At 40.6% G+C, this 26,991-nt stretch overlaps 1 protein-coding gene and 1 pseudogene across 1 annotated transcript in view; one reads left to right on the top strand and one right to left on the bottom strand.

The window, feature by feature from the left end:
* Nucleotides 1-26,991, bottom strand: part of FAM184A (family with sequence similarity 184 member A) — a 128,099-nt gene that overhangs the window by 86,267 nt on the left and 14,841 nt on the right. The gene's annotated exons all lie outside the window — the stretch shown is intronic.
* On the top strand, nt 48-947 carry LOC112064623 (spindlin-1-like; annotated as a pseudogene).

Genomic DNA, 26,991 nt, shown 5'->3' with positions numbered 1-26,991 from the left:
TCGGGAAGACACCTGGCCAGCAGTCCAGAGATGATGCAGGCCACGCTGGTGTATCTGCAAGCATGATGAAGAAACGAACATCCCACAAAAAACACCGGACCAGTGTGCGGCCGAGCAAACCTGTTTCCCAGCCCCGGAGGAACATCATAGGCTGCAGGACTCAGCATGGGTGGAAACAGGGTAATGGCCCCATCACCCAGTGGAAAGGAACCATTCTGGACCAGGTGCCTGTAAATCCTCTGTATCTTATAAAATACGATGGATTTGACTGTATTTATGGACTAAAACTTAATAAAGATGAAAGAGTTTCTGCGCTTGAAGTCCTCCCTAATAGAGTTGCAACATCTTGAATCAGTGATGCACACCTAGCCGACACGATGATTGGCAAAGCAGTGGAGCACATGTTTGAGACGGAGGATGGCTCTAAAGACGAGTGGAGGGGAATGCTCTTAGCACGTGCTAATGAACACATGGTTGTACATCACCTATGAAAAAGATCCTGTCTTGTACATGTACCAGCTCTTAGATGATTATAAAGAAGGTGACCTTCGCATTATGCCCGATTCTAATGATTCACCTCCAGCAGAAAGGGAACCGGGAGAAGTTGTGGACAGCCTGGTAGGCAAACAAGTGGAATATGCCAAAGAAGATGACGCTAAAAGGACTGGCATGGTCATTCATCAAGCAGAAGCCAAAGCATCTATTTCATCAAGTTTGATGATGATTTCCATATTTATGTCTACGATTTGGTGAAAACGTCCTAGATGTCATCACGAACTTTGCCAAATTTGTGGAACTATTAAATGTATAATTTGTAGACATAAAGACTTGATTGCTTTCCAGTTTAATGAAAGCTTAAATGTCCCTGTGAACCAACAATCTCTGCCAGCAGAACTGGTTTTGTTCTGAATAGTACAGATTTAGGTGAACACAAAGCATTTCGTGTAAGGAACTCCTTCCTCTTAAAAGAAGTCTGTCTGTTTGGAAGGGACTTACAGGCAAGTCTGGTAAAAGATAAGCTAGTATTACAGTCATTTAAAACTGCAGTAGATCTTATCCACTTTCCCCTTCATGCTTAACACTCTTATTCTGCTGCCACAATGCAAGCATAGTTTGGTATTTTTGTTATTGCCTTTTTTTGAGATATATATGTATCTATATCTACCTACCTATCTATATCTGTGTGTATACATATATAATGTATATATACATACAAACAGATCTGTGTGTACACACACACACACTTCATGGGCAGTCCTTTCTTTGTGGGTTGGAGTGGGGCTTACATAATTTTCTCCAGTTTAACAGGAGTGCTGACCCAAGCCATTTGTATTCAGTGTATTCAGTGTATTACTGCTGTTTATTCAAAATTAAATTTGGGCACAGGAAGTGCATCGGGACATTCAGCTTGTTTTGAAAGTCAAGTTCAGAGCACCATTTCAGTCTGGAGGCTTTAAAGTGTAAATTCAAATATGAATCACCTGTGAACATTTAATGACCGCCCCCCCATTAGAATTTTACAAAACAGTTAGAAATCTGGGTAAAAGGCTGCCTTTAATTCTAAGCTTTGTACATTGTTCACATTTTTTATCATAAATACTTCTTTTTAAGCAAAGCCCAGGTACTTGGTCCACATAGTGTAATGCAGGTGTATTTTGGATGGCACATTTGGTCCATTATTTGTACAAATTAGTAATCTGGATTTTAGTACATGGATTTAAAAGGTAACAGTATATCAGTGGTTTCTGTGTATTTGGTAAGTTCCTGGAAGAACACAGTGCTTTTATATTCGAAATGTAAGTCTAAGAGTGGCAGTGTTGCCTTTTAACAAGTTCTCTAGGATACCTTTATTTTTATTACTATTATTACTGATATATGATTATGGTCAGAAGGCTTTTCCCCTCGGCTTTTCCCCTCAAAGAATGCCTACACAAATAACAGCTTAAGTTCCTGACGCCTCTTGTGGTGCTGTATGTTCTTGCTCACGGTGTGCTGCTGATGTGGATTCGTTCCCTTTGGTGGATCCTACCGCATCAGGGTCAGTCACCTGCACTGGCTTGTGGGTGTGACTGATAGCAGCCCTTAGCCATTGAATCCTTTCCTGCAAGTTGTCCTTAACTAAAATAGAACTGCAAAAGTGGTTCGTTTAGAAGCAAAACGTCAGTCTATCACTTTGTTTTGGATGATCTCTAGCAGTTTGAAAGCTAGGAGAAAGACAGTTTGTGAAACCAGTCTTGTGGAGATTGAAAATCTTACCTAAGATTTGGGCAGAAAGCTTAAATGCATATGAATCTCAGCCAAACACCAGGTCTGTGTGACGTCTGTCATGGCTGTTCTTGATGTTAAGAGATTCTGTAGTTTCAAGGCCGCGCTATGCGAGGTTTGTGTGATGCCCATTTTCGCCTTCAGGAAGGCTGTGCCTTGTTGTGCTGGTGGGTGGTAACCTCACACACCATGTAAATACAGCACCCCAGTTCTCTCCAGCGTGCCCAGTGCCTCACCGAGGGCAGCCTGGGGTAAGCTTCTCCATGCAGTGGGTACCCAGGTCTTAGATGTTCCTCCTGTGCTTGAATCAAGTGTCATGCTACAGATCTGTCATCTGTTCTCCCGGAGGCTCCTGTAAGAGTTCCTGCATGTGAATCTCAAGGCTGAGCCCAGCTCCACGTGCCCCAGTGGACACGTGTGGCCCAGAGAGGGAGTTGTCCAGCGTGCACTGCATGAACAGGACACAGTGACTTCAGACTGAAAAACAAAGTCCTTTGGAGGTACCCTGAGGGTTGGGTCAGTTTCTTCAAGCTGATTGTCTTAAAAAAAAAAAAAAAAAAAAAAAAAAAAAGAAAGTTCTCCAAAGACAAAACAGGAATTATTGTAACAGAAAATAATTACGGTCGAAATGTCTGTGGTTCCTTGGAAATGCTGCGCTTTTTGTATTTTCCATCATTAGTGCAGTTTGAACGAATGTGTATAGTTCAGAGGTCTTTGTGTTCTGAATACATAATTTGCACTGCATGAACAGGACACAGTGACTTCAGACTGAAAAACAAAGTCCTTTGGAGGTACCCTGAGGGTTGGGTCAGTTGAAACATTTCTGGCATTACTTAATGGCTTGCATTGTGGTTTTTCTGCAAGTACCTTTAGCAACTTTAATACCACGTGATCTCTCTAAATGAATGTGACGTGTGATTTATTACCATCATTATTTTAATCATTGTTCCATTTATTGCCCTTAGGGTTGAAGGAGGGGGAAGGGGTTTTTTTGTTGTTGTTTTTCCTTTTTTTCCCATTCTTTTTTCTTTTGGTGGCTTAAACCACACTTCCTGACGCCGTGACTAACTCTGCTCCCCAGCCGAGTAGTTCAGCCTTCATCTAGGCTCATGTTTCAGATCTGCATGCGTTGCTTGCATTTTCCTGATAACGGAATGTTGGTTCCTTGTTCTAGGAATACAACATTAATTTCGAAAATTATCATGGGACTTGTGACAACACAAGACACGAAACTCTGTATAAAATGTATTGGCCTTTCTCACTGACCTGCTACAGTATTATTGTGTCGTGTCGTGTGTGTGCGTGCGTGATGTCTGGCTGCCATGTAAAGCTTCAAAGGAAAACCTTAAAAGCAGACCATCCTTTTTTGCATGCTCCATTCTAAGCAGAATGTTCAATGTAACTAACTAAAATTGCATGTTAAATATATTTCAGTTTTTTCTTTTCTATCTTTGTTTTTATTTGTTTTCAGTTTCTGTATATTTGCTTAATTGTGTTTTAGTGGTTGTAGGATAAAGATGCACTGGTGAAGCAAATGTAGTGCCAACAGAAGGTGATTTTCCAGTTGTGCATGTTATGCAGCATTTGAAGGGACTGTGCATTCTTCAATCACAGTTGCTTCTAAACCAGATTTCATTTCTATTATTGTTTTACGTGCCAAACCCCGAAATGAATCTTGAATCTCTGAATGCTATGGACCTGTTAGAAGACTGTTTTGATGGTCACAAATTGTAGTGCCTGAAAACATTCTTCAAGCTGATTGTCTTAAAAAAAAAAAAAAAAAAAAAAAAAAAAAAGAAAGTTCTCCAAAGACAAAACAGGAATTATTGTAACAGAAAATAATTACGGTCGAAATGTCTGTGGTTCCTTGGAAATGCTGCGCTTTTTGTATTTTCCATCATTAGTGCAGTTTGAACGAATGTGTATAGTTCAGAGGTCTTTGTGTTCTGAATACATAATTTTAAAATTAGGTAAATGACCTCATCTTTCAAGCTTGAATTCATTTTTAATTTTAATTTTATTTTATACAATGTGTAGACAGTTCCCTGTTCTCTGCATTTAGAAGTATAAACAATATAAATCTGTTAGTTCTGTAAGTAATTTTTATAATTATGATGTAACTCTATCCTATCCTTAAAACATTTAAAATAAACCCTTTATGTGCAAAAATAAATAAATAAAAAATAATAAAAAGACCTTTGAAATCCAATTGCTTTGGGAAAGAATTACCTTTAAAGATGTGTTTGCTCTATGCATTTCTATAATGATTGTTAGAAAAATCTTTTTAAAAATATAAAGTCTAATAACATTGGAGGTATTTTCCTTGATGGTAATAGAGAATACATCTGTTTCTCCAAGAAAAATTTAACTTGACTTTTGAAATAGCAAACAGAAGTCTTATTATAAGGATTACTATTTAAGGTCCATGCAATGGGATCTGTGCTACCAAATCTTAGCCAAAAACAACAACAACAAAAAAACAGTCAACAAATTTTGAGTGAATGCCTTACTATGTTCTCAGCACTTTTTAATATGCATTATGATAAAGAAAAGTATAAATGTTCGTACTTAATCTTACTTAAATAGAACTGCTTAACACACACACAAACTAATGGCAGACGATTTTAGATAATACACGTAAAGTGTCAAGCTTTTGAGTACAGAATACTGTATATATAGCATGAGAGGTTTTCAGCAGAGGAACTGGATGAAGACTGCAGTAAACAGAAAGGCTTGAAAGGACAAAGGCCGGTGGAGAGACCTGTGAAGAAAGCAACCTGAGTTAAGGCACAAGACCAGAATGGTTTTGGTGGGTGGCTGGTATGGTCAGATAATCCTGAACAGAGAGACGCGTGAGTGCCAGGGAAAGCCAGATAGAGTCAAAAAGTTCCTGGTGATGAGTTCTGCCCCTGCAATTTAACTGGGAAATGAGTCTCTCTAAGAATCTTAGGAGATTTAGAATCTACACATATTTTTCTGTCTGTATGCTCACAGTGGTGCTGGGCAATGATTCTAAGACATACATTTCTTTTCACCCACATTTAAACATCTCATAAGTTGAGAAGAATCTTATAATCAATTGTGTATCACAGATGGACAGCATTTTTTCCCTCTAAGTGGTACATAAAACAATGATGCATCTTAAAAATCAACCACCACCACGAATCAAGAGTGCTATGAAGTCATTAGGAAAAACGAATGAGTAAAGTCTTTTACGTTTAAAGTAGAACATAATCAATTCTCAATTCTGAAAAAAACTGTCTGAACCTCTTGCTCACAAGGAACAAAAGAAACCTGAGGGTCCACAGTAGGAAGGCACAGGAACAAGTCTAAATTGACTTTCTTAGCACAGAAAGTGAAGATGAGTCCAAGCCAGAGAGACCAGAGGATATAAGGCAAATGCAGAAAAAGTAAATTATTCGTCAGAGTACAAGCTGTAAAACCTAAACGCTAAGAGAGAGAAACGCCATTGAAAAGCAAGCTGAACTGTCCAGCAGAGTGCTAGAAAACACGGGGTAAAACCAGGGGCTGATGATAAAGAGGTTGTTTCCAAGTTTGTCAAAAGCAGTTAAGCCCTCAGGTCATCACTTGTACCAAGCAGGCAGTTAACCCTCCTCTATGCTGGTAAAAAAAACAGAAGAGAAGTGAACTGGAACAGTTCCAGCGTGGAGAACCAGAGGAGGGCAGGTGATAAGGCATGAAACTAAAAGCAGAGAATTCAGTGAAAATCTAATGAGCCACGGACTGGGAGACGATATTTGCAAAAGACATCTGATAAAGAACTGCCATCCAAAATATACAAAGAACTCTTAAAACTCAACAATAAGAAAATGAATAACCTGATTTAAAAATGGGCAAAAGATCTGAACAGACACCTCACCAAAGAAGATATGCAGTAGTAAATAAGCATATGAAAAGATGCTCAACATCACATGTCATTAGGGAATTGAAAATTAAACAATGAGTTACCACCATACACCTGTTAGAATGGCCACAATCCAGAACACTGGCAACATCAAATCCTGATGAGGAAGTGGAGCAACAGGAATGCTCATTCATTGCTGGTAGGAATGCCTTTAAAAGTGGCTGCACCATTTTGCAGTTTAGCAGTTTCTGACAAAACTAAACGCTCTCTTACCATATGATCTAGCAACCTTGCTATTTACCCAAATAAGTTGAAAACTTATGTCCACATTAAAAACTAGCACATGTATGTTTTATAGGAGCTTTATTCATAATTGCCAAAACTTGGAAGCAACAAAGTTATCCTTCAGTAGATGAATGGATAAATAAACTGTGGTATCTCCAGACAATGGGATATTATTCAGCACTAAAAGGAAATGAGCTATCAAACGCTGAAAAGACATGGAAGAAATTTATATGCATATTATTAAGTAAAAGAAGCCAACTGGAAAGGATACATACTGTATGTATATGACATTCTGGAAAAGACAAAGCTATGGAGACAGTAAAAAGATCAGTGGTTGCCTAAGAGGAGGGAGGGATGAAAAGGCAGGGCACAGAGGATCTTTAAGTCGGTGAAAGTGTTCTGTATAATACTATAATAGTAGATACATGTCATTACACAGTTGTCAAAATCTATAGAATATACAGCACTAAGAATGAACCTTAATGTAAACTATGTATTTGGGGTGATTATGTGTCAATGTAGGTTCATCAGTTAACAAATGTATCCATCTAGCACAGGATGTTGATAGTGGGGAAGGCTGAGTCCATTAGGGGAGAAGGGTATGTGGGAATTCTGTACTTTCTGCTCAATTTTTCTGTGACTCTAAAATTGCTCTAAAATATAAAGTCTATTAATAAAAACTGCATCCTGTACAGTGAGTCCCCATTCCCCTCCCCTCCCTAGATTCCAAATGCCAGGAGTCAGGCTTATAACAGGTCCCTGGCAGCAGACTAAAGAACCCTCTGGAGGAAGTGAACCACTCAAAGAAAAAAACCTAATCATAATGACATTTGGGGGTGTGTGCTCAATTAAAAAAATCATCTGAGGGGCTTGCAGTTTCTATGCAAGATGTAGAAAGATGGAAAGAGCAATGCTCCTCAGTAACAACTAAAAATACCAAACAACCTACAAAATCATAAGTTTTCTTGAACCTATCAAAGAGCTGAAATCACAACACAACCTCCTGGCTTTAAATCTAAGACAAGCCTCCCAGGACACACAGGGCACAAACTTACGGCAGAGCACAGACGTAAGATGAGGCTCTCATACAAGTGAGTAAGAAGAATCCAGCTAAAATTTATAACAAGCTGTTAAAGGTAGAGCATGGGTTTAGCTAAACTACTCCACAACATTGCTGCCTCAGCATCCATTTTGTGTGGCCAATCGGCCTGCAGGGCCTTGAACTGATACTATCCTCTCCATCTAGCATGCATGCCCTAGAAAACAGCCCACAGGCTCATAAGTAAACCTACGTTCCTGATGTGACTCCCCCGGCTGCCCTGGTGATCCTCAGTCTCCCCCATCTCCCAGGGTCTTCCTCTTGTGCCCCTCAGATAAAAACAGGCCCTTGAGAAGCTTACCAACCACCTCCCCCTCCTTTTTGGTTTGAATTGACCAATCTGGCCTTAGCCTGTGACCACCCCCAAAGTACTCCCCCAGGATCCACCCCCATCGCTGCCTACACCCTGCCTTAACCTCCCTCATGGCCCCTTAAGGTGTGCCGTGTACCTCCTCCAGGACCTGTAAAGTAATAAACTCAATTGCAATTCTCTTGTGGTCTTTTATTGAACCACCCATCACAAATGTTAACAAATGTTAATTAACAAAGTTAAATTAACAAATTTAACAAAGTTACAAATGTTAATTTAACAAAGTTACAATGGGTAAGTGTGAGAACACAGAACCCACGAATGCCACAGGCACATGGGATTGCGCACACTCACAAGCTCTTAGCCATGACCTCAGTGGGTGACCACAAGAAAGACTGGAGACAGGGCAGAAGACAAGAGAAAGCCTCCCTCCATGCAACAGGCCAGCCAGGCTCAGCTGAAAAAGCACAAAACCCCACCCAGATCCTTATCATCTAAGGAACAAGAGCCATAAACTAGCCGGGTAAGAGCAACAAACCTTGTTTCCCCATTGGCCCTACCTCCCCCCTCCCCGCAGGGCACAGGTGATAACCAACTGAGTCTACGGAAAGAGAAAAAGAGTAAAACCTTTTGGGCAAGGGTGAAAATGAAAACAAAACATATCAAAACTTCTGAGATGCAGCTGAAATGGATTGGCAAACTGCATTTTGCTTTTTATAAATTTATTTATATATTTATTTTTGGCTGCGTTGGGCCTTCCGTTGCTGTGCGTGGGCTTTCTCTAGTTGAGGTGCGTGGGTTTAAGGGAAGGGAAACCATAAGTGACATTCCTTCCTTCATCTACTCATCTTCCATGTCTCTGTGGTCAAAGAACCATCTCAAAGACCCATGGAAAAGAAAATTAGCTCCTAGGGCTTCCCTGGTGGCGCAGTGGTTGAGAATCCGCCTGCCGATGCAGGGGACGTGGGTTCGTGCCCCGGTCTGGGAGGATCCCACATGCCGCGGAGCGGCTGGGCCCGTGAGCCATGGCCGCTGAGCCTGCGCGTCCGGAGCCTGTGCTCCGCAACGGGAGAGGCCACAACAGTGAGAGGCCCGCATACCGGGAAAAAAAAAAAAGAAAGAAAATTAGCTCCTAATTACAAAGAAGCTAGGAAACCCTTGCTATGTTGATTAAAAAAAGAGTAAAGGAAGGCTTGTTCCTCTCTTCCACTCACCAACACAAAATGCTATTACTGTCCATGAGTCTCTTAAAACCTCTGCTTTTTTTGTTTTATTCTTCTAATTAGATCAAGGAAAGAGACCCTAATAGAAACTAGCCTTTTTTTTAAACCACTTACTGGCTTCTAGTTGTTTCTCCTCCTCCTAGCTGCTGAGCAGCTTACATGATCATCTCATAGGGCTGGCTCTTGCTCAGGTCTCCTCAAAAAGCCACTCTGGCATTACTCCCTTCCCTACCAAATCCTATCTCTCCAGTAGAAAAATCACCCACAGGGATTTCCCTGGTGGCACAGTGGTTAAGAATCCGCCTGCCAATGCAGGGGACACGGGTTCGAGCCCTGGTCCGGGAAGATCTCACATGCCCGGACCAGGGCATGTGAGCAACTAAGCCCGTGAGCCACGACTACTGAGCCTTTGTGCCACAACTACTGAAGCCCGTGCGCCTAGAGAAGCTCCGCAACAAGAGAAGCCATCACAATGAGAAGCCCACGCACTGCATCCTGCAGCTTGGACTTGGAGGAGTCGGAATAGTAGTGGAGAGGGAATGTGGAGAAGGCTACAAAAATGGCAAAGAAGACCAGAGTGCCTGCCATCCTCACTCACAGACAGACGATGCATAAGGCACCACAATGAATTTAGTAATGAGAATGGCAAATAACAAAGCTGCAACAAAAAAGATTTCCTATATTTTCAAGTTCAACTCAAACTATCTTCTCAAACACAATGAAAAGCAATTGTTTTTTAAAAAACATTTATACTGCAAAAATCTGGATTAGGGAAGTAGCTAAGTATTTCATAACTAATTATGTTTTTCTCTGAACCTTTGCCAATACTCGTGTTCTCCCTGGAATGTCTTCCTCTTGTTATGTCCAATTATCAAAAACTACCTTTTTAAAAAGTTGTATGTTCTATATATTTTCTGATTACTAAAGTAATCTTTGTGCCTTGTAGAAAACTTGAAAACTATTGGGCTGGCCAAAAAGTCTGTTCGGGTTTTTCCATAAGATGTTATGGAAAAACCTGACTGAACCCAAACGAACTTTAAGGCCAACCCAATAGAATAGATAAAAACAACAAAAAAAAAAAAGGAAAAAAATATTTGTCACCCTTTATCCTATTACAATTGTTACTTTTTTTTTTTTTTTGCACCTCTCTCCTTATAACAGAATTTTACAGGAGATTGGATACAGGGAACAAAGTACAAAGAAGAATAAAAATCACACTAATATTTGTAACCTGAGAAGTCAGAAAAAGAGTTGTGTCTATGATGGAAAAGGTATACTTTGTAAAGTTAATTCTACCAGGTTGATCCTCAGATGAACAGACAATTTTGTAGTAATTGTTATGCCCACCAAATAAAAAATTACCCAAATACACCATAACTGTGCACCATAGTTTTTAGGATACCCATCCAATTTCCTGTAGTATTGCTCTTCTCCATTTCTACTTTTCCTCTCAGAGGAATTTCAGTCAGAGACAGGCATAATATATAATACACTAATCAATATTGTCAAAACTGAATTGGTAAGGCTATGTAAAAGTATTTTTAAATCTACCATAATATCACCTCTATTCCAACCAGCGTATGAATCCTAGGGAGACCTACAATATGTAGGTTCCTATAATATTTTGAACATATCTCTACTATGGTACTTACTTAACGTGATGTAATATATCCCATCCCCATAAAAATCTATTTTTTATCCTATATTTAGAGCCTTTGCAATAACTGGATATATAAGGTATCATATGTAAATGTGTATTGGGCAGTATTAGTGAATTGTTAACCAACATTTTAACTCATGTCCTAGAAGGTTCTGTATCAGATATACAAAACAGGATAATAATAATATTCCAAAGATCCTGTGCTGTGGAAACAGGATGAAGAGTAAAGTGTCATCAGCCAGGAAGAAGGAAGATGAAGCCAATGTAACATTCCAGCAGCTGACAAGTACCTTCTTTTCAGCAGGCCCAGGCAGGAAGCTAATTCTTCTACAATTTTCCTGCTTCTTACTTGAAGAAGCAGTACATCAAAAGCATGAATTCCCTGTGCCACATATCAAGAGAGTGAAGCCGTTATGACTGGCATGTCTCCAGTATTTGGGAGAAGCCACATCGGACCCCAACCCTACTTTTTTTTTTTTTGCCCCAGCCCTACTCTTACATACTCCAATAATGTGCCTCTGAATGGCCAGGAATGCAGAAAAGATATTAAGATATTAAGAAGAGTGAATGTCACTACAACAATTACCTGGTACATCACAGGATCCACAAGACTGTAGAATCTTTATTGGTAAGAACATTCTGCCACTGGATGGAGAGGTGGAGTTAGAATAGGAGGGCTATAGTGTGTTATCTTGTCTGGTCACAGGACTCAAATAAATAGGCTTTTGAATAAGGGCTTGGATGTCAGCAAAATTCAATAAGGTGAGTCATGTAAGATTGGAATAATATTATTTCATACAACACACCCTAAGCTCTTTAGAACCTGGTTGAATTTGGGGAGATACCCTCCTTGAAAAATCAGAGCCTTCAGAGCCAGTGGCCCTATACAGAGGCCCAGGTCCCCAGACACCAGTGTTGAAGACTCAGGTCCTGAGGTGGGGTGTAGACTCCTGAATAGCTCCTGAGGTACAATCAGTCTCTCAGACTGGGCCCTCCACTATGTCAGCCCTTGACTAGCCCTTATGTCCTCTAAGTCACGTATTCCCTTGCTCAAGCATAATTCAAGGACTTAAGATAATGTTCATTATCTGTTCTGGATGTAGACAACTATATTATATTTTTCTCATTTCCTCGTTTTACACCTAAATATGCTATTTAGAATGAAAATATACAAATGTGTCACCTAAGAGTTCTTCCTTCTCTTTTCCTCACCTCCCACATGAAGTCCTTGTTAAGTCCTATCAGTTATACTTCCAAAATATATCATGAATCTCTGCAGTGTTCTCCATCTCCACTGCAACCACCCTAGTGCAAGCCACCATCACCACTGGCTCCAGAGCAAGGACCACTGCAGTGGTCTCTTCAATGACCTCCCGGCTCCCATTTACGCTGTGCTGCAATCCATTCCTCACTCAACAGCCAAAGTGGTCCTCTCAAAATATAAATCATAACTAACCCTTGCTTTCAACCCTCTAATAGTTTTCCATCACACACATACAAGGAAAAAAGAGCCAAAATCCTCTTCTGTGGCCTTCAAAGTTGTACTTGATCTGGTCCCCACTCCTGACCTAAGCCTAAAGCCACTTTCACCAAAGGAATCAACAAACATACCACCAGAGACAGGTCAGGAAGCAGCAGAAGCTGAGAGAGACCAACTGTGTAGCTGTGTGGAGAGAGGTTTTGTGTAAAACTCATGGGGCATCTGAATTTCTATATACTGACTTTTCTAAAAGGAAGTACCCCAATATAATGAATCAATCAAAAGTCAAGGTACCGACACTTCACAGAATTCAATAAACATGCCTTTCTTTGTACGTAACAGAGAACCAGCGAAGGATTTTAAGCAGAGAAATAACTAGATCTGACTTGCATTTTAGAAATTGAAATTCTGGTTGCCTTGTGGAGGATATATGCAATGGGAGGAGACTAAAGAACAGTCAAAATACATCAAAGTAACTCAGGAAACAGCCTGAGGTTCCTACACAAATCTTGATGGGGAGGGATGAGACCTGACTGAAGAGCTGTTTAGGAGGTCATACACAGCATGAGAATCTGGTGGTTGATTCAAGGTGGGAGGAGAGATACCCTCTCTGAGTTGTTCAGTCTGTCAAGGAGGTAATGGACCTCTACAAATTTTATCCTAGCTTCAAGCAGGGCTCATATCTGACGAGTTACAGGGACTTGTATGGCACTCTTAACTGAGATTACTCACATGCTCCCCCGCCCCACTGGCGATCTCCGGGCTGGGATGGGATGTAACGCAGGAGCCTCTGACTCCAGGTCCACCGTTCCATTCTGAGCGTCTATCTTCCCAGCAGAGCGGGCGCTTCTAAAAACACACCACCCAAATTTCTCTAGCCTTCGCTACGCCTCGCTGTGCTGAACTATTTTCTACCCAACAACCAGAGGGCTGTTACACTCCCATTAATAACTTTTGATCACTATGGTGGTCATTCTCAACCTGATGTAGGGGTAGGACACAGTATAAGAATCAGCAAGTGCCCTTTTAAAAAACTACACACTCATTCCCCTCCTCTTTAAGATGGCTGTCCACACACCCACCAAGGGGAGTGACTGATTGGAAAGATTTTTTTTTAATTTTTAAAATATTTATTTATTTAGTTTTGGCTGCGTTGGGTCTTCGTTGCTGCACGCAGGCTTTCTCTAGTTGCGGCGAGCAGGGGCTACTCTTCGTTGTGGTGCACAGACTTCTCATTGCGGTGGCTTCTCTTGTTGCGGAGCACGGGCTCCACGCGCACGGGTTTCAGTAGTTGTGGCACGCGGGCTCAGTACTTGTGGCTTGCAGGCTCTAGAGCGCAGGCTCAGTAGTTGTGCGCACGGGCTTAGCTGCTCCGCGGCATGTGGGATCTTCCCGGACCAGGGCTCCAACCCGCGTCCCCTGCATTGGCAGGCGGATTCTTAACCACCACGCCACCAGGGAAGTCCCTGCTTGGAAAGATTGAGAACTACCTGCTGCTTTACTAAATGCAAAGATAAGGGCCTATAAAATTAATTGAGTAATTAAAAAGAAGAAACACTATGCCAACCTATTCTATAAGAGTAAGAATTATGAAACATAACAATAGTATCCTACACTGAGTTCCAAGAGAAGTTACTCTGTGTTTTTGAAATATATTTTTCTGTTGTTTTTTATGATGATAAACATTTTCAGGTCTCAATTTATTTTTCAGCAGGAACTACATATAGTTTAATGAAACGAATATTATGATGCTCTTCCTACTGAGAAAACCTCAGTGGCATTCTGAAAGGATCTGAAGAAAGGTAATGAAATTCTAGAAAAGAGCTTTAAAGTTGTCAATAGTCAAATTATTTAGAGAAAAAAATTCATATTAATGACCAAAACAAAAAAACCCACATATTCCTCTTTTTACCATCCTGTCTCTGCTTTTTTTATCAGCAAATTTTAAAGAAAACACTGTATGTAACCCTGAAAGGAAAGCTAAGATAAATTAGTGAATTACAATAAAATAAAGCAGGTTGGCTTAGTAATTAGATATAATAATCTAGATTTTTCCAAAGTGTGGCACAGATGACTTTAAGTATTCAATATATTTATTTTAATGGTCCCTAGAAATAACACAGTAGTAGCGCATCAAATCTGTGAAGTCATATATTATTATTTAAGATAAGATTAAAGCAGGCAGAGGCATCACACAGACATCTTGTCTTACAGGTCCTATACTCAGGAATGCTCTTGCTCTGAGCCTTGAGTAACTAAACAGTGTGACAATCCCTTTTAAAAAGATAACGACGAGATATAACTCACATACCATAAGATTCACCCTTTTAAAGTGTACAACTCAGTGGTTCTGAGTATATTCACAAGGTTGTATAACCGTTACCGCCACCTAATTCCAGGGTATCTTCGCCTAAACCCATGACCATTAGTAGTTACTCTCACTTCCCGCTTCCCCACAGCCCCTGGTGACAGCTATCCACCCTTTGTCTCAATGGACTGGCCTATTCTGAACATTTCAGAGAATGGAGTCATATAATATGTGCCTTTTTGTGTCAGGTTTCTTTCACTTTTGATGTTTTCAAGGTTCATCTGTGTTTTAGCACGTATCAGTACTTCATTCCTTTTTTTTTTATGGCCAAGTAAAATTCTACTACATACCACATTTTCTTACCCATTCATCAGTTGACGGACATTTGGGATGTTTCCACTTTTTAGCTATTATAAGTAATGCTGCTCTGAACATTCATGTACAAGTTTTTGTGTGGATGTCTTTTCAATTTTCTTGAGTATATACCTAAGACTAGAATTGAGGGGTCACGTGGTAAGTTCATGTATGTTAACCTACTGAGAAACTGAACAGCTATTTTCCAAGGTGACAACATCATTTTACAATCCCACCAGCAATGCATGAGGCTCCAATTTCTCCATACCTTTGCCAACAATTTCTTGGCCACTTTTAAAATTATAGCCACCCCACTGGGTGTGAAGTGGTATCTCATTGTGGTTTTGACTTGCAGTTCCCTAATGACTAGTGATGGCAACCTAACTCCTTGAAAGTACACGTGGTACAGATAATACATCTCTCTGGTGTCCAATCTCATATTCTACATTTCTTTCAGCATTACAACAAGCTCTTTTACCCTCTACTACTCTCTGCGGTGGATGTGGTTTATTGCGGGCTTCTTCCACCCTTTCAGCCCTTGTCCTGACTGCCTCCGCAAAAGCCATGCCCTTTGTCTAACACACCTACTCTCTTCTCCCTCCTACAAGGCCTGCAGTACCCACTTCTTCTCTGAAGAGAAGCCTGGTCTTTATCATTTTCCTGCTCCCACCCAGCGACACATACTCCGCTTTACCTCCGAGAGCCCTGCCCTCATACCAGAAGCCTCTGTCAGTCCTAACTCTGCAGACTTCAGTCCTTCCCATTCTTTCAACTCCCTCTTCCATTTCCCAGTCTGACATTCCACATTTCCAAAGTCCTTCCTAATTCCTCCACATTCCAAACCACATCTCCCTGGGACTCCAGCCTCCTCTGTGCCCCTCTGGTCCTCGCCATATCTCCCCGTCCTGATACGCCTCAGGCCACAAGCGCTACACCTAGCCCTTCACTGACTCTCTCTTCTAGGCACTATGAAATGTTATCCCACTCTTGTTCTCTAATCCCCACTCCTCACTATAGCCTGGAGTCTGTCTGCCATTTGAGTTGTAAGTGACTAAAAGCAATAATGGAAGAAAACCTTTTCCAATCGAAGTGCTGTGATGGTTAATTTTGTGTCAACCTGACTAGGCCATGGGGTACCCAGACATCTGGTCAAACATTATTCTCAGTGTGTCTGTGAGGGTTAGTCTGCATGAGATTAACATCTGAATTGGTAGACTGAGTAAAGCAGGTTGCCCTCCCTAACGTGGGGGGCCTCACCCAATCAAGTGAAGACCTAAATAGAATAAAAAAGGCCGAGTAAGAGGGAACCTCTTTGTCCCATTTGAGTTGGCACATCTGTCCTCTCCTGCCCTTGGACTGGGCTCACCTGAGTCTCCAGCTTGCCGACTATAGATGTTTCAGCCTCCATAATCATGTGAGCCAATACCTAATAATAAATCATATTTATATATCCTATTATATATTGCTAAAAGATAAACCGAGGGATATTTAAAATTTTAAGGGTTTAGTTGAGAAAAAATTGAGTCGCATTGGGCAGTACCAAACCGGAAGTGATTAGGAGCACTCCACCAACAGGAACTCAGGGAAGGGCTTTAATAGAGAAGAGGTGGAAGCAAAGCAAGGAAGTTATTTGATTGGCTACAGCTTAAAGCCTAGTTGGCTCTTTGTGATGGGTTCTCCTTAGGTTTAGATTTCATAATCTTGAGGCATTTACAGGCATAGATTTTGGTTGGCCTACCTAGGCCACCATGGCATTAGAGCCACCTTAGTCTAAGAGCCACCTTGTTTAATTAACTTAACAACATATATCCTACTGGCTCTATTTCTCTGGAGAAACCTAATACTTAAGCCCTGGAAGACCCTTGTCCCACGAATAGGCAAATAAGCAAAAAACATGCTGAGGAGTTTAGATTTGGTCTAGTGAACAAAGAAGAGAAAATGAATACTCATGCAGGGGATTACATTTATTAATAGTACCATAGCACTAAGAAGCAAGATAAATTGAAATAGGGAGAGCACGAAAGTCAGGAGACTACAAAAACAAGGTCTACACTGATTCCCACCTGGGGGAATGCAAATAAAAAGGAAAATCTAATAGAAATACCAAAGAAAAAACCAAAAATACTTAAAAAGAAAAATTTAATCCCCAAATTCCACTCTCAAAGGAAGGCAGGGTCAGACAGAAATGCTAGAGTAGAGAAAGGAAACTAGATTTCTTTTTGGCCTATTTCTTTTATTCTTTGGCATGTGGGAGATGTCTGATGGAGAAGATGATTAACTCAATTTTGGACATGTGGTATTTGAGGTGATGGCAGACATCCAGGTACAGGCAACAGTCTTAAAAATTAAATGGACAGAAGCTTCCTAAAATTAATTTAGAGTTCTACCATCCCACAGCAACATTTTATGCTCACCAGAATATATCTCTCATCTTATTCAAGGGCATCACTCGGCATTGGGCATCAAAGTAACTGGCTACTGAATCACAGATCCAGCATGCAGTTAGTTTCAGCTCTGTCACTAAAATCTTCAAATATCTCCCAAACTAAAATTATTCATATAATATACCAAGTATTTTATCGCTTTCCAAAGTGATGTAAATTTGGGCACTCACACATGCTGAGCATTTACACTGTGACAAAATGAAGCCAAGAACAAATACAAAGGAAAGAGCTGTCATAAATATTCAGTATTCGAACCACAATATCACTAACCTCCTTAAATCCCCCTAGATGGAACTATGTCCTAGATAATCCTGGCTTGGTGGGAACTCTCCAGTGTGCTAAAGATTTGGTTCTCTTCCTTCCTGACACACTACTTATGTAAATACTACCATCTGCCCCCTTCTCAAAGAGGACAGAAATAAGAGCTTAATCAGATTGAAAATTTTCCTCCACAATATGGTTAAAAATTAATGTACCGTAACTTGAAGCCAATAAAGGTTGTTGCCCAAATACACACATACACCATTACCAAAGATCCCAAAATCTTGGAAGTAATCTCCAAAAGCCTTGAAATTATTGTCTTCTTGCTTATTGTCCCAATAGGTAAGCAAGACTGGCAAGTGGCTAAGCAGTGACAATATCCAAAATGCACACCAGTATATTTTCTAACTTTCTGCTACACTTATAATAAAAAGTTTTCTTATTACCATATATTACCATATATCTAATAATGCCTTCGTTAAATGTTGAGGGAAAGCGTCTCTGCTAATCTGGAGATTCTATATTTGTGTTTAAAATGGCAGTAAGAGCTATTTCCTAATAATGTATATTAGGTTACCATCTCTCTCTTTTTTTTTTTTTTTTTGCGTTACGCGGGCCTCTCACTGTTGTGGCCTCTCCCGTTGCGGAGCACAGGCTCCGGACGCGCAGGCTCAGCGGCCATGGCTCACGGGCCCAGCCGCTCCACGGCATGTGGGATCCTCCCAGACCGGGGCGCGAACCCGGTTCCCCTGCATCGGCAGGCGGACGCGCAACCACTGCACCACCAGGGAAGCCCTCTCTCTTTTTTTAATCCCTTAAAAGTCTGTGGTTAATCACTGAAAAAGCTGTAAATGTGAGTTAAATTTTTTCCTCTCTTCCCAGAAAGTGTATGTTTTGGCAGACTGTATTTTCAAAAACGATCACAACGTTTCCCATCCCACATGCTCTTCTGCAGTGGGACCTTGCCACTCCCCCATCAAGAAGTAGACTCTCCTCCTCTCAAATCTACACTGGCCTTAATGATTCACTTGTAACCAACAGAATGTGGCAAAAGTGATGCTGAGACTTCCGAGCCTACATCAGTAGAAGCCTTGCAGCTTTCTTTTGTCTCTGGAGGACCCAGTTTCCAGAAGCCGGCAAACTGTGAAAAGCTCCAGCTACCTGGAGAGGACATGTAGTTCCTCTAGTCAACTGCCCCAGCTGAGCCCAGCCTTCAAGTGATCTCAGTCCAGGCAGCACATGAGTAAAGAAGTCATCCTAGAAATGGATTCTCCAGCCCCAGTTGTTTCAACTCCCCCTGATCAAGTCACACCCAGCTATTCTAGTCTTCCCATCTGAAAATCCAGACATTGTGGAGCAAACCATCCCCACTGTTTCTTCTCTGAATTCCCAACCCAACAATGTATGAGAATAAAATGGTGGTTGTTTTATACAAGTTTTTGGGTGGTGTGAGAGGCAGCAATAGGTAACTGGAAGGTATGTTAGGTAACATGGCCATCTCCTCACTTTAATGACCATAGTCCACATTTTTCTTCCCGTTTACTTTACTGAAACTTTCATTTCCAATATGTTTTTTTAGATGTCCCTGTTAATTTCCCCAATTTATTTTGACAGTTCAACTTTAGAAACCATCATATCCAATAAAACTATTTCCTAGGGTTTGGTCTTCAGCTTAGTTGTTTTATAAATTTATCTATTTACTTATTTTTAGCTGCATTGGGTCTTCATTGCTGTGCGTGGGCTTTCTCTAGTTGCGGCAAGCGGGGGCTACTCTTCGTTTCGGTGCACAGGCTTCTCATTGCAGCGGCTTCTCTTGCTGTGGAGCACGGGCTCTAAGCGCATGGGCTTCAGTAGTTGTGGCACACGGGCTCAGTAGTTGTGGCTCGCGGGCTCTAGAGCGCAGGCTCAGTAGTTGTCGCGCACGGGCTTAGTTGCTCCGTGGCCTGTGGGATCTTCCCGGGCCAGGGATTGAACCTGTGTCCCCTGCATTGGCAGGAGGATTCTTAACCACTGCGCCACCAGGGAATTCCCAGCTTATTTGTTTTAAAAGCTTCTTTCTAACATCCCTCTTTACTTATTGGAATTATTTCCGTTTTTTTCACCCTTTTATTCCAATCTGTGTTTGAATTAGGTCATGACTAAAGGCATAATTACTTGAAGCAAATGCTGTGCACCCAACTATACCATGATAAGTAAATATTCTGTCAGGCATAAGAATTATTCAGTACTTATCATAACAATACACTATAGCACTACTTCAGGCGTTTATCATTATAAATGCTGTGTTAATAAGCGGTGGCTATACTGAATTTTATCTACTCTTACCTATAAGAATTATCTAGGCAGAAAAGCACATTTTACTATTTTCAACAAAAAGACTATTCCTATTTGAGATATAATCTTAATATAAACTCTTCAAACCATTGCATCTTTGTAAGTATAGCCTATTTTATAACTTGCTACTATATTTAATAAGTATAAATTGGTCACTCACAAATCACAGCATAAAAAATCAAATTCTTCATTTTCCTAATGGAACTTCATTTTCTTTATGAGTATTTGGTTGATGAAATGTGTGAAAATGAGTAGTAGTCACCTGCAAAAGCAGCAGGGAAAGGCAGTATCCTGGGGAGCGAGCCAGGTTTTCAATTAGAGTAAGAAGACGGCATATTTTCTGAAGAGATGTGGCTGCAGAGAAGTTTGCTGAGCATGGAATAAGAGTTCCAGAGAGCAAATATAAAAACCCAACAAGTGTCCGGGAGAAGAAAGCACAACTGCCTGAGGATAAGCCAGATGACCCAGGGGGCTATATGTAGAGCCGGGTCCAGGGACAGAGACATGACGTAAGATAGAAAGAGCTGGCTTGAAGCTTCCAAGATGGGCTCTGGTCTTACCATTTTGAACACAGCAGACTGTGGGTTTTACACAGGATCCCAGATATGTTAGAGAAAAGTGACCAAGGCCAGCCTTCTAACTTCCACTGTACAACTGTGAGAAAGTTACTTTAAACGTCTCCAAGCCTCGGGGTTTTTTCTGTAAAGTGAAGAGAATACTGCCAACTTCATAAACGTATGATGACGACACAAGTAAACTGCTTAATACAGGGCCTGATACACTTTAGTGCGCAATACGCTTTTTGGTTTAATGGCTTTTGTTCTTGACGTGATCCTCCCAAGAGACTGCAACCAGGTATGTGGGGGCCAGGCTGGTCAGCCCTACTGCCTCCCATCTGTGGTGAAGGCAGCTGTGCTCAGTAGAGGATGAAAGCACTCAGAACGTTCTTGCTGATCTGACCAGAGTTCCGCTCAGATAACACTGACCACTAAGCGGTTTACTGAATACAAATACTGCTTTGCCTCAGGTAACTTCTGTCTCATACCTCTGCTAGACTGCAGGCTCCTGGACGACGTGCTCCTGACTTACTCGTGTCCCCCACAGGGTCTAGTATTTGTCAGACACTCTGAATGGCTGCTGAATGACTATCCATACAGGGATAAAGTAAAACAGGCAAAGTCCCACACCTCAGAGATGTTCACTCCAGAGGCTATATTTTGCACAAAATCTCTTCTTTTGTTAAATAACTTCTATGCTAGTTTTCTAAAAGATGCTTAGATTTTATAAACTGTCATTTTCAGATTTGAGATTAAATATCAATCAACAAAAAGCTGACAATCTAAAAAAAATTCCAGATATTTAGTAAATAGGCATTTTTATTTACGTTATTCACTATTTTTAGGAGGACAAACTATCCAGAAATGTTGTATAAACAAGTTAATAATCAAGTTGAAAAGACAATTTGAGCAAATAATTCACTTAAAAGCATCACATTTTTCTCAAAAAATCTGGCCTCTTGTTTTACATTTATTGAATACCTATAATTTTCTAGTTGATACTAAAAGAAACGCTTAAGCAAAATAAGATTCTGCATTGTAAGACCATATATTCCAGCTTAGTTAGACATGTGAATGCAGAACGGCTGCAAATTAAATTCCAGGATCCATCCTCATTCCCTGGTTCCTTCACCCATCTCTGTCCCTCTCAGCCAAAGACACAGATTGTCTTCCAACAGAAGCTGGACTTTACATTGTACCTAATACATCATGGGGTCTGGAATTGATGCGGGCATTCACCTAGCTGCCTAATGCTGCTTTCTAAAAAGTCAGACAACCGAGGTTCAGCTCCTACCTCTTCTAGCAGCAGGGCCCAGGGCAAGTCACTTAAACTCTCTAATGCTCAACTTCCTCATAAAGTCTAATAACCTCACAGGGTATGGTAAGAATTGAATTAAATATCATAAGAAAATAACACGAAATGGTTGCTTAAAAATGGTACTTACTGTTAACCATTCCAAATCATTATTCTTCCCCCATAATGAAAACTGCCTCTTGCTTTATGACTCACCCTATTACTTAGCTTTATCACCCCACCTGCCTCATCAGAGTAACAAACCAGGCTCCCAGTCACTGCCCACATTCAGAATAAATTTAGCCATGGGACTCGCAAATCTTCCTCCTATCCCAACTCTGCCATTATCTTTGGAGATTTCAAAAAAGCATGTAGACTCCAAAAGACCAGACTTAAAGTTCTTTGGGATTCCTAAATCTAAGAACCTCACCCACCTATAAACATTCTCAAGACTGTGCCCTGGATCTTGTTATAACTTATTCCATCTTAAAAATCTTCATATAGCTCCCTCTCATGCTACAACTCCTTGTGTTATCCCTCAACCACTGGCCATTATCTACATTACACACCAATGGTCCTCTCAATTCCTAAATTTTCCTTTATCTATTAGCTCCATCCTAAACCTCACTTCCTTCCCCGTGCAGCACACCAGGGTAGATTAACTGAACTATTCTCTATCAAAGCTCTTTAAGTCTCTTAAATCCCAGTTCTGCTACACCTCTCAGGCAAAATTCAGACTCTGGATTAATCCTTTAATAACATGCCTTTTCTCCTACATTTGGTGAACAATGGTCCTCTCCACAGTATGGCGGGACTTTGCAGAAAACTGCGCAGCATTCAAACTGATACCAAATATCACGTCTAAATTCCTCCTGGGACAACCACACATCTCACTGATCCTTTCACTTGAATCTGGTTAGCTATTTTCTCCTCCTTCCCACCGCAGCTATTCTAAATGTTCTCTATTCTGCTTAAGGCCCCAATCACTCATGATTTTAATAATCACCTATATGAGGGGAGATTACTACACCTCCCCTCATATTTAGTAATCTCTCCTCAACTCCCTCGCAACACCTGCTACAGCAAATCTCACTTGGTGAAGCACTGAAGTCCCACACTAACAGCCACAAGTCAACTTGAAGCTGGAGCCTCCAGACCCAGTCTTCAGCGTGACTGCAACCTCACGAGAAGCCCCGAGGCAGAGCCACCCAGCTAAGTGACACCTGGACTCTTGGACCTCAGAAACTGGGAGATAATAAACGTTTGTTGTCTTAAGATGCTAAATATGGAGGTAATGTGTTACACAACAATAGATGTCCTTCCTATATTCCTATCTCAGTTGACATCAATCAACATCTATCTAGTCGCTCATTCATTCATTTAACCGTTATTTGAGTACTTACTATGTGACAGAGACCTGTTATCCTCAATCTTCCCTACAATAAATTGTCATAAAATCTTTACAAGTTTATCTCCAAAACGTTTCTCCAATCTGCCCCTCATACTTGAGATTTTCCAAATCACCTCTTTCCCTCTCTCACCATAGTCCTAATTCAGGCCCTCACAATTCTCACCAATACTATTTTACAATAGACTCCCAATTAGTTTCCTTGATTCTCATCTGTCCCTGTCAAGTGTGATCTATTTAAGACACAGAGAAACAGCACATACACAAGAGTTAAGGTGGCAGGACCAGGAGAAAGTTCTCTCAAGGATTAGATGACTCTGTAGTCTTTGTACACAAGTAACTTAGGCTTGATAGTCTTCATAGTTTTAGTAAAATAGAAAGTAGCTTACCTACTCAATGTGTATACAGAAAGAGGAGAGGATACAACTGTGGACAATTCAGAGACAGCAACATGACACAGTGCAGCCATACTGAGTTACATGATGTTGATTAGATAACGCTGGGTTACATGATGTTGTAGAGCAATATAAGTCCATGCACTGGTTCCCTGTTGCTACTGTAACAATTTATAACAAAGTTAGTGACTTCAAGCAACACAAATTTATCAATCTTATAACTATGAAGGTCAGAAGTCTGAAAAGAGGCTCTTGGGGAGTATCTGTTTCCCTGCTGTTTCCAGCTTCTAGAGGTCACGCATTCCTTGGCTCATGGTCCCCTTCCATCTTCAGTGCCAGCAATGGCTGTCAAGTCTTTCTCACACCCCGTCACTCTCACACTGACTCTCCTGCCTCCCTCTTTTGCTCAGAAGAATCCTTGTGATTATACTGCCCATCCAAATAACCAAGGATAATCTCCATTTCAAGACCCTCAACTTAATGATACCTGTAAATGTAATGTAACATATTCACAGGTTCCAGGGATTAGGACGGGGACATCTTGGAGGTGGGGGGAGGGTGGCAGTATTCTGCCATGGTCCAGTCCCAGAATTTGCTCTAGCGATGTTCCACAATCCAAAAATAGAAACAGAGAAAACAAATAGCAAGCGTGACGCAGGATTGAAGGTTAAAAATATGCAGAGTCCTAAAGAGCAATATTAAAGTGACAGGCTTGGCTTCAGATCAAATTCTTATTTTTTTCTACAGCAGTTAACTTTGCTAATTCCTTCATGACCACAGAGTAATCTTATCTGGGCTCCTTTTTCATCAGTATTTTCTGATGATCACCAGGAGATTGGGACAAGAAAGCCGGTACCGATCTGAACATACCTTACAATTAACAACATTGAAAGTGCACATTCTTCTAGGTCATTTAAGGAAGATATATGTCAGAATAGAAACCAGTAAGACTAATTATCTGCCAAAGACATTCTATATTTGAATAAATAGTTTTTAAGAGTTTTCTGTATGTTGCATGAAGTCAACACAGAAACATCCAACCAATTCTGCTGTAGTCTCAGTGAGTAAAAGATTTCTAGTTATCTTTAGGTGCCTAGACAAAGGCTTTCAACAAAACCAACTCCCACACTGACAGTTTGTGCTGGGAAGAAAGTAACTGTAACTGCAAACAATTTAAGCAAATGATGACTATAAAAAATAAGACTTTGTTTTACTTAAATTAAAACAAGTCAACATTATATTTTTAAAGGGTTCACTCCATGCCATGAAATAATTTATACATTTCCTTTTTCTGACCTAGGACAATATGGTAGATCCAAGTTCACATTATGTAGATTACAATTTACATACAAGGAGAGAATCTGATTGTAATTTTATCCCATGCTTATGATTGCAGGGTGGCTGCGAGGTGATCGGCAACTCACACAAAAGAGGAGTATTCCCATCCCCACCATCCCTTCCAGCCCTCTCATCTGAGGGTATTTAGGGAAATAATAAGTCAAATTCATACTCACATGAGGGTGTTTAGGGTGGAATAACAGTCATAGTCATAAAGGCCCATGACAACATCTGACAAACCAGAGCAGGACTAAGTAAACAGCAGATGCAAAGTTCTACATCCATTTTTAGATACACTAGATCCTCGTTATTCATGGATTCCATATTTCCAAATTCGCCTACTTGCTAAAATTTACATGTAACCTCAAAATCTAACACAGTATGTTAGACAAGCTTCATTCAGGCATGAATTATAGTGCTGTTTGCTGTGAGTACTCTGTTAATGAATCAACGATATGTATTAAATAAAGTGTCATTAAACAGAAATACACCTAAAACAAGGTTATGTATTGATGGCTTGATGAAAATGTGACCAGAGGGTGTCAGGACCATAACCCCGTATTTCCCCTATATAACTTTATAGAACATAACTACCTCAAATAATGAGAATCAAATGTATTTTATTATCCGTTCAACCTTTACTTTTGATAGCTGTGGTCCCTAATAATGTAGAATATATCTCCATCAGAGGAGAAAATATATACAAAAACAAATACATTAGAGACAATGTCAGCAGAGGCTGAACCAAGTGGGAGAGGCCTGGAGAGTGGGTACAAATTGACATTTATTGACCTCCTCTCCTACACAAATTACCTTGTTTCATCTTTACAGTAATTCTATGAGATAGGCTTTGTTATTCTTATTTTACAGATGAGGAGGCTGAGGCTCTGAGAAGTTAAAACACTAACTAAAGGTCACAGCCTAGTAAGTGGTGAAACAGAAATTCAAACTGGGGTCTCTCTAACCCACTGAACCATACCTCTGAACCGTATGGCAGGCACTGCTGCCTTACTGGGCCAGTGGCTCTGGGAACATCACTCTTTGGCCCACAACCGAGACACCAAAACCCAAAACATACCCATTAACTCCTGAGACTCAAAAAACCGAAATTTCCCGCATCCCCTTTACCCCTGGTCATTACAGAGATTTGTAACCAGAGAATGTGTCAACCTTATTCTTTAAATTATTCTTAAAAGCCGTATTAAAGAAGTTGGAAGGTACTAGCATAGTTTCTTTATCTAAGAAAATTAGCTATATATATTCTACCCAAAACAAACCAACCAAACAGAAAAAGCTGCCAATAATTAAACATTTAAAATTTGTCATATTAAACTAATCTCTTGATTAAAATGTTCACCTACTTTATTCTGGTCACATTTTCTCAAAAGTCTACAGAAGTTAGAGAGCCTCATCCACCAGAGGGCAGACAGCAGAAGCAAGAAGAACTACAATCCTGCAGCCTGTGGAACAAAACCCACATTCACAAAAAGACAGACAAGATGAAAAGGCAGAGGGCTATGTACCAGATGAAGAGAATCAATAGCAGAATAACTGAGGCAGAAGAACGGATAAGTGACCGGGAAGACAGAATGGTGGAATTCACTGTCGTGGAAGAGAATAAAGAAAAAAGAATGAAAAGAAGTGAAGACAGCCTAAGAGACCTCTGGGACAACATTAAATGCAGCTACATTAGCATTGTAGGGGTCCCAGAAGGAGAAGAGAGAGAGAAAGGACCAAAAAAAATATTTGAAGAGATTATAGTCGAAAACTCCCCTAACATGGGAAAAGAAATAGCCACCCAAGTCCAGGAAGCACAGAGAGTCCCAGGCAGGATAAATCCAAGGAGAAACATGCCTAGACATATAGTAATCAAATTGACAAAAATTAAAGACACAGAAAAATTATTAAAAGCAACAAGGGAAAAATGACAAATAACATACAAGGGAACTCCCATAAGGTTAACAGCTGATTTCTCAGCAGAAACTCTACAAGCCAGAAGGGAGTGGCATGATATACTTAAAGTGATGAAAGGGAAGAACCTACAACCAAGATTACTCTACCTGGCAACGATCTCATTCAGATTCGACAGAGAAATCAAAAGCTTTACAGAC

This window comes from Physeter macrocephalus, chromosome 10 (genome assembly GCF_002837175.3).
Source record: "Physeter macrocephalus isolate SW-GA chromosome 10, ASM283717v5, whole genome shotgun sequence".
In the NCBI taxonomy this organism is placed as follows: Eukaryota; Metazoa; Chordata; class Mammalia; order Artiodactyla; family Physeteridae; genus Physeter; species Physeter macrocephalus.
This window is presented reverse-complemented; position numbering and strand designations above follow the sequence as displayed.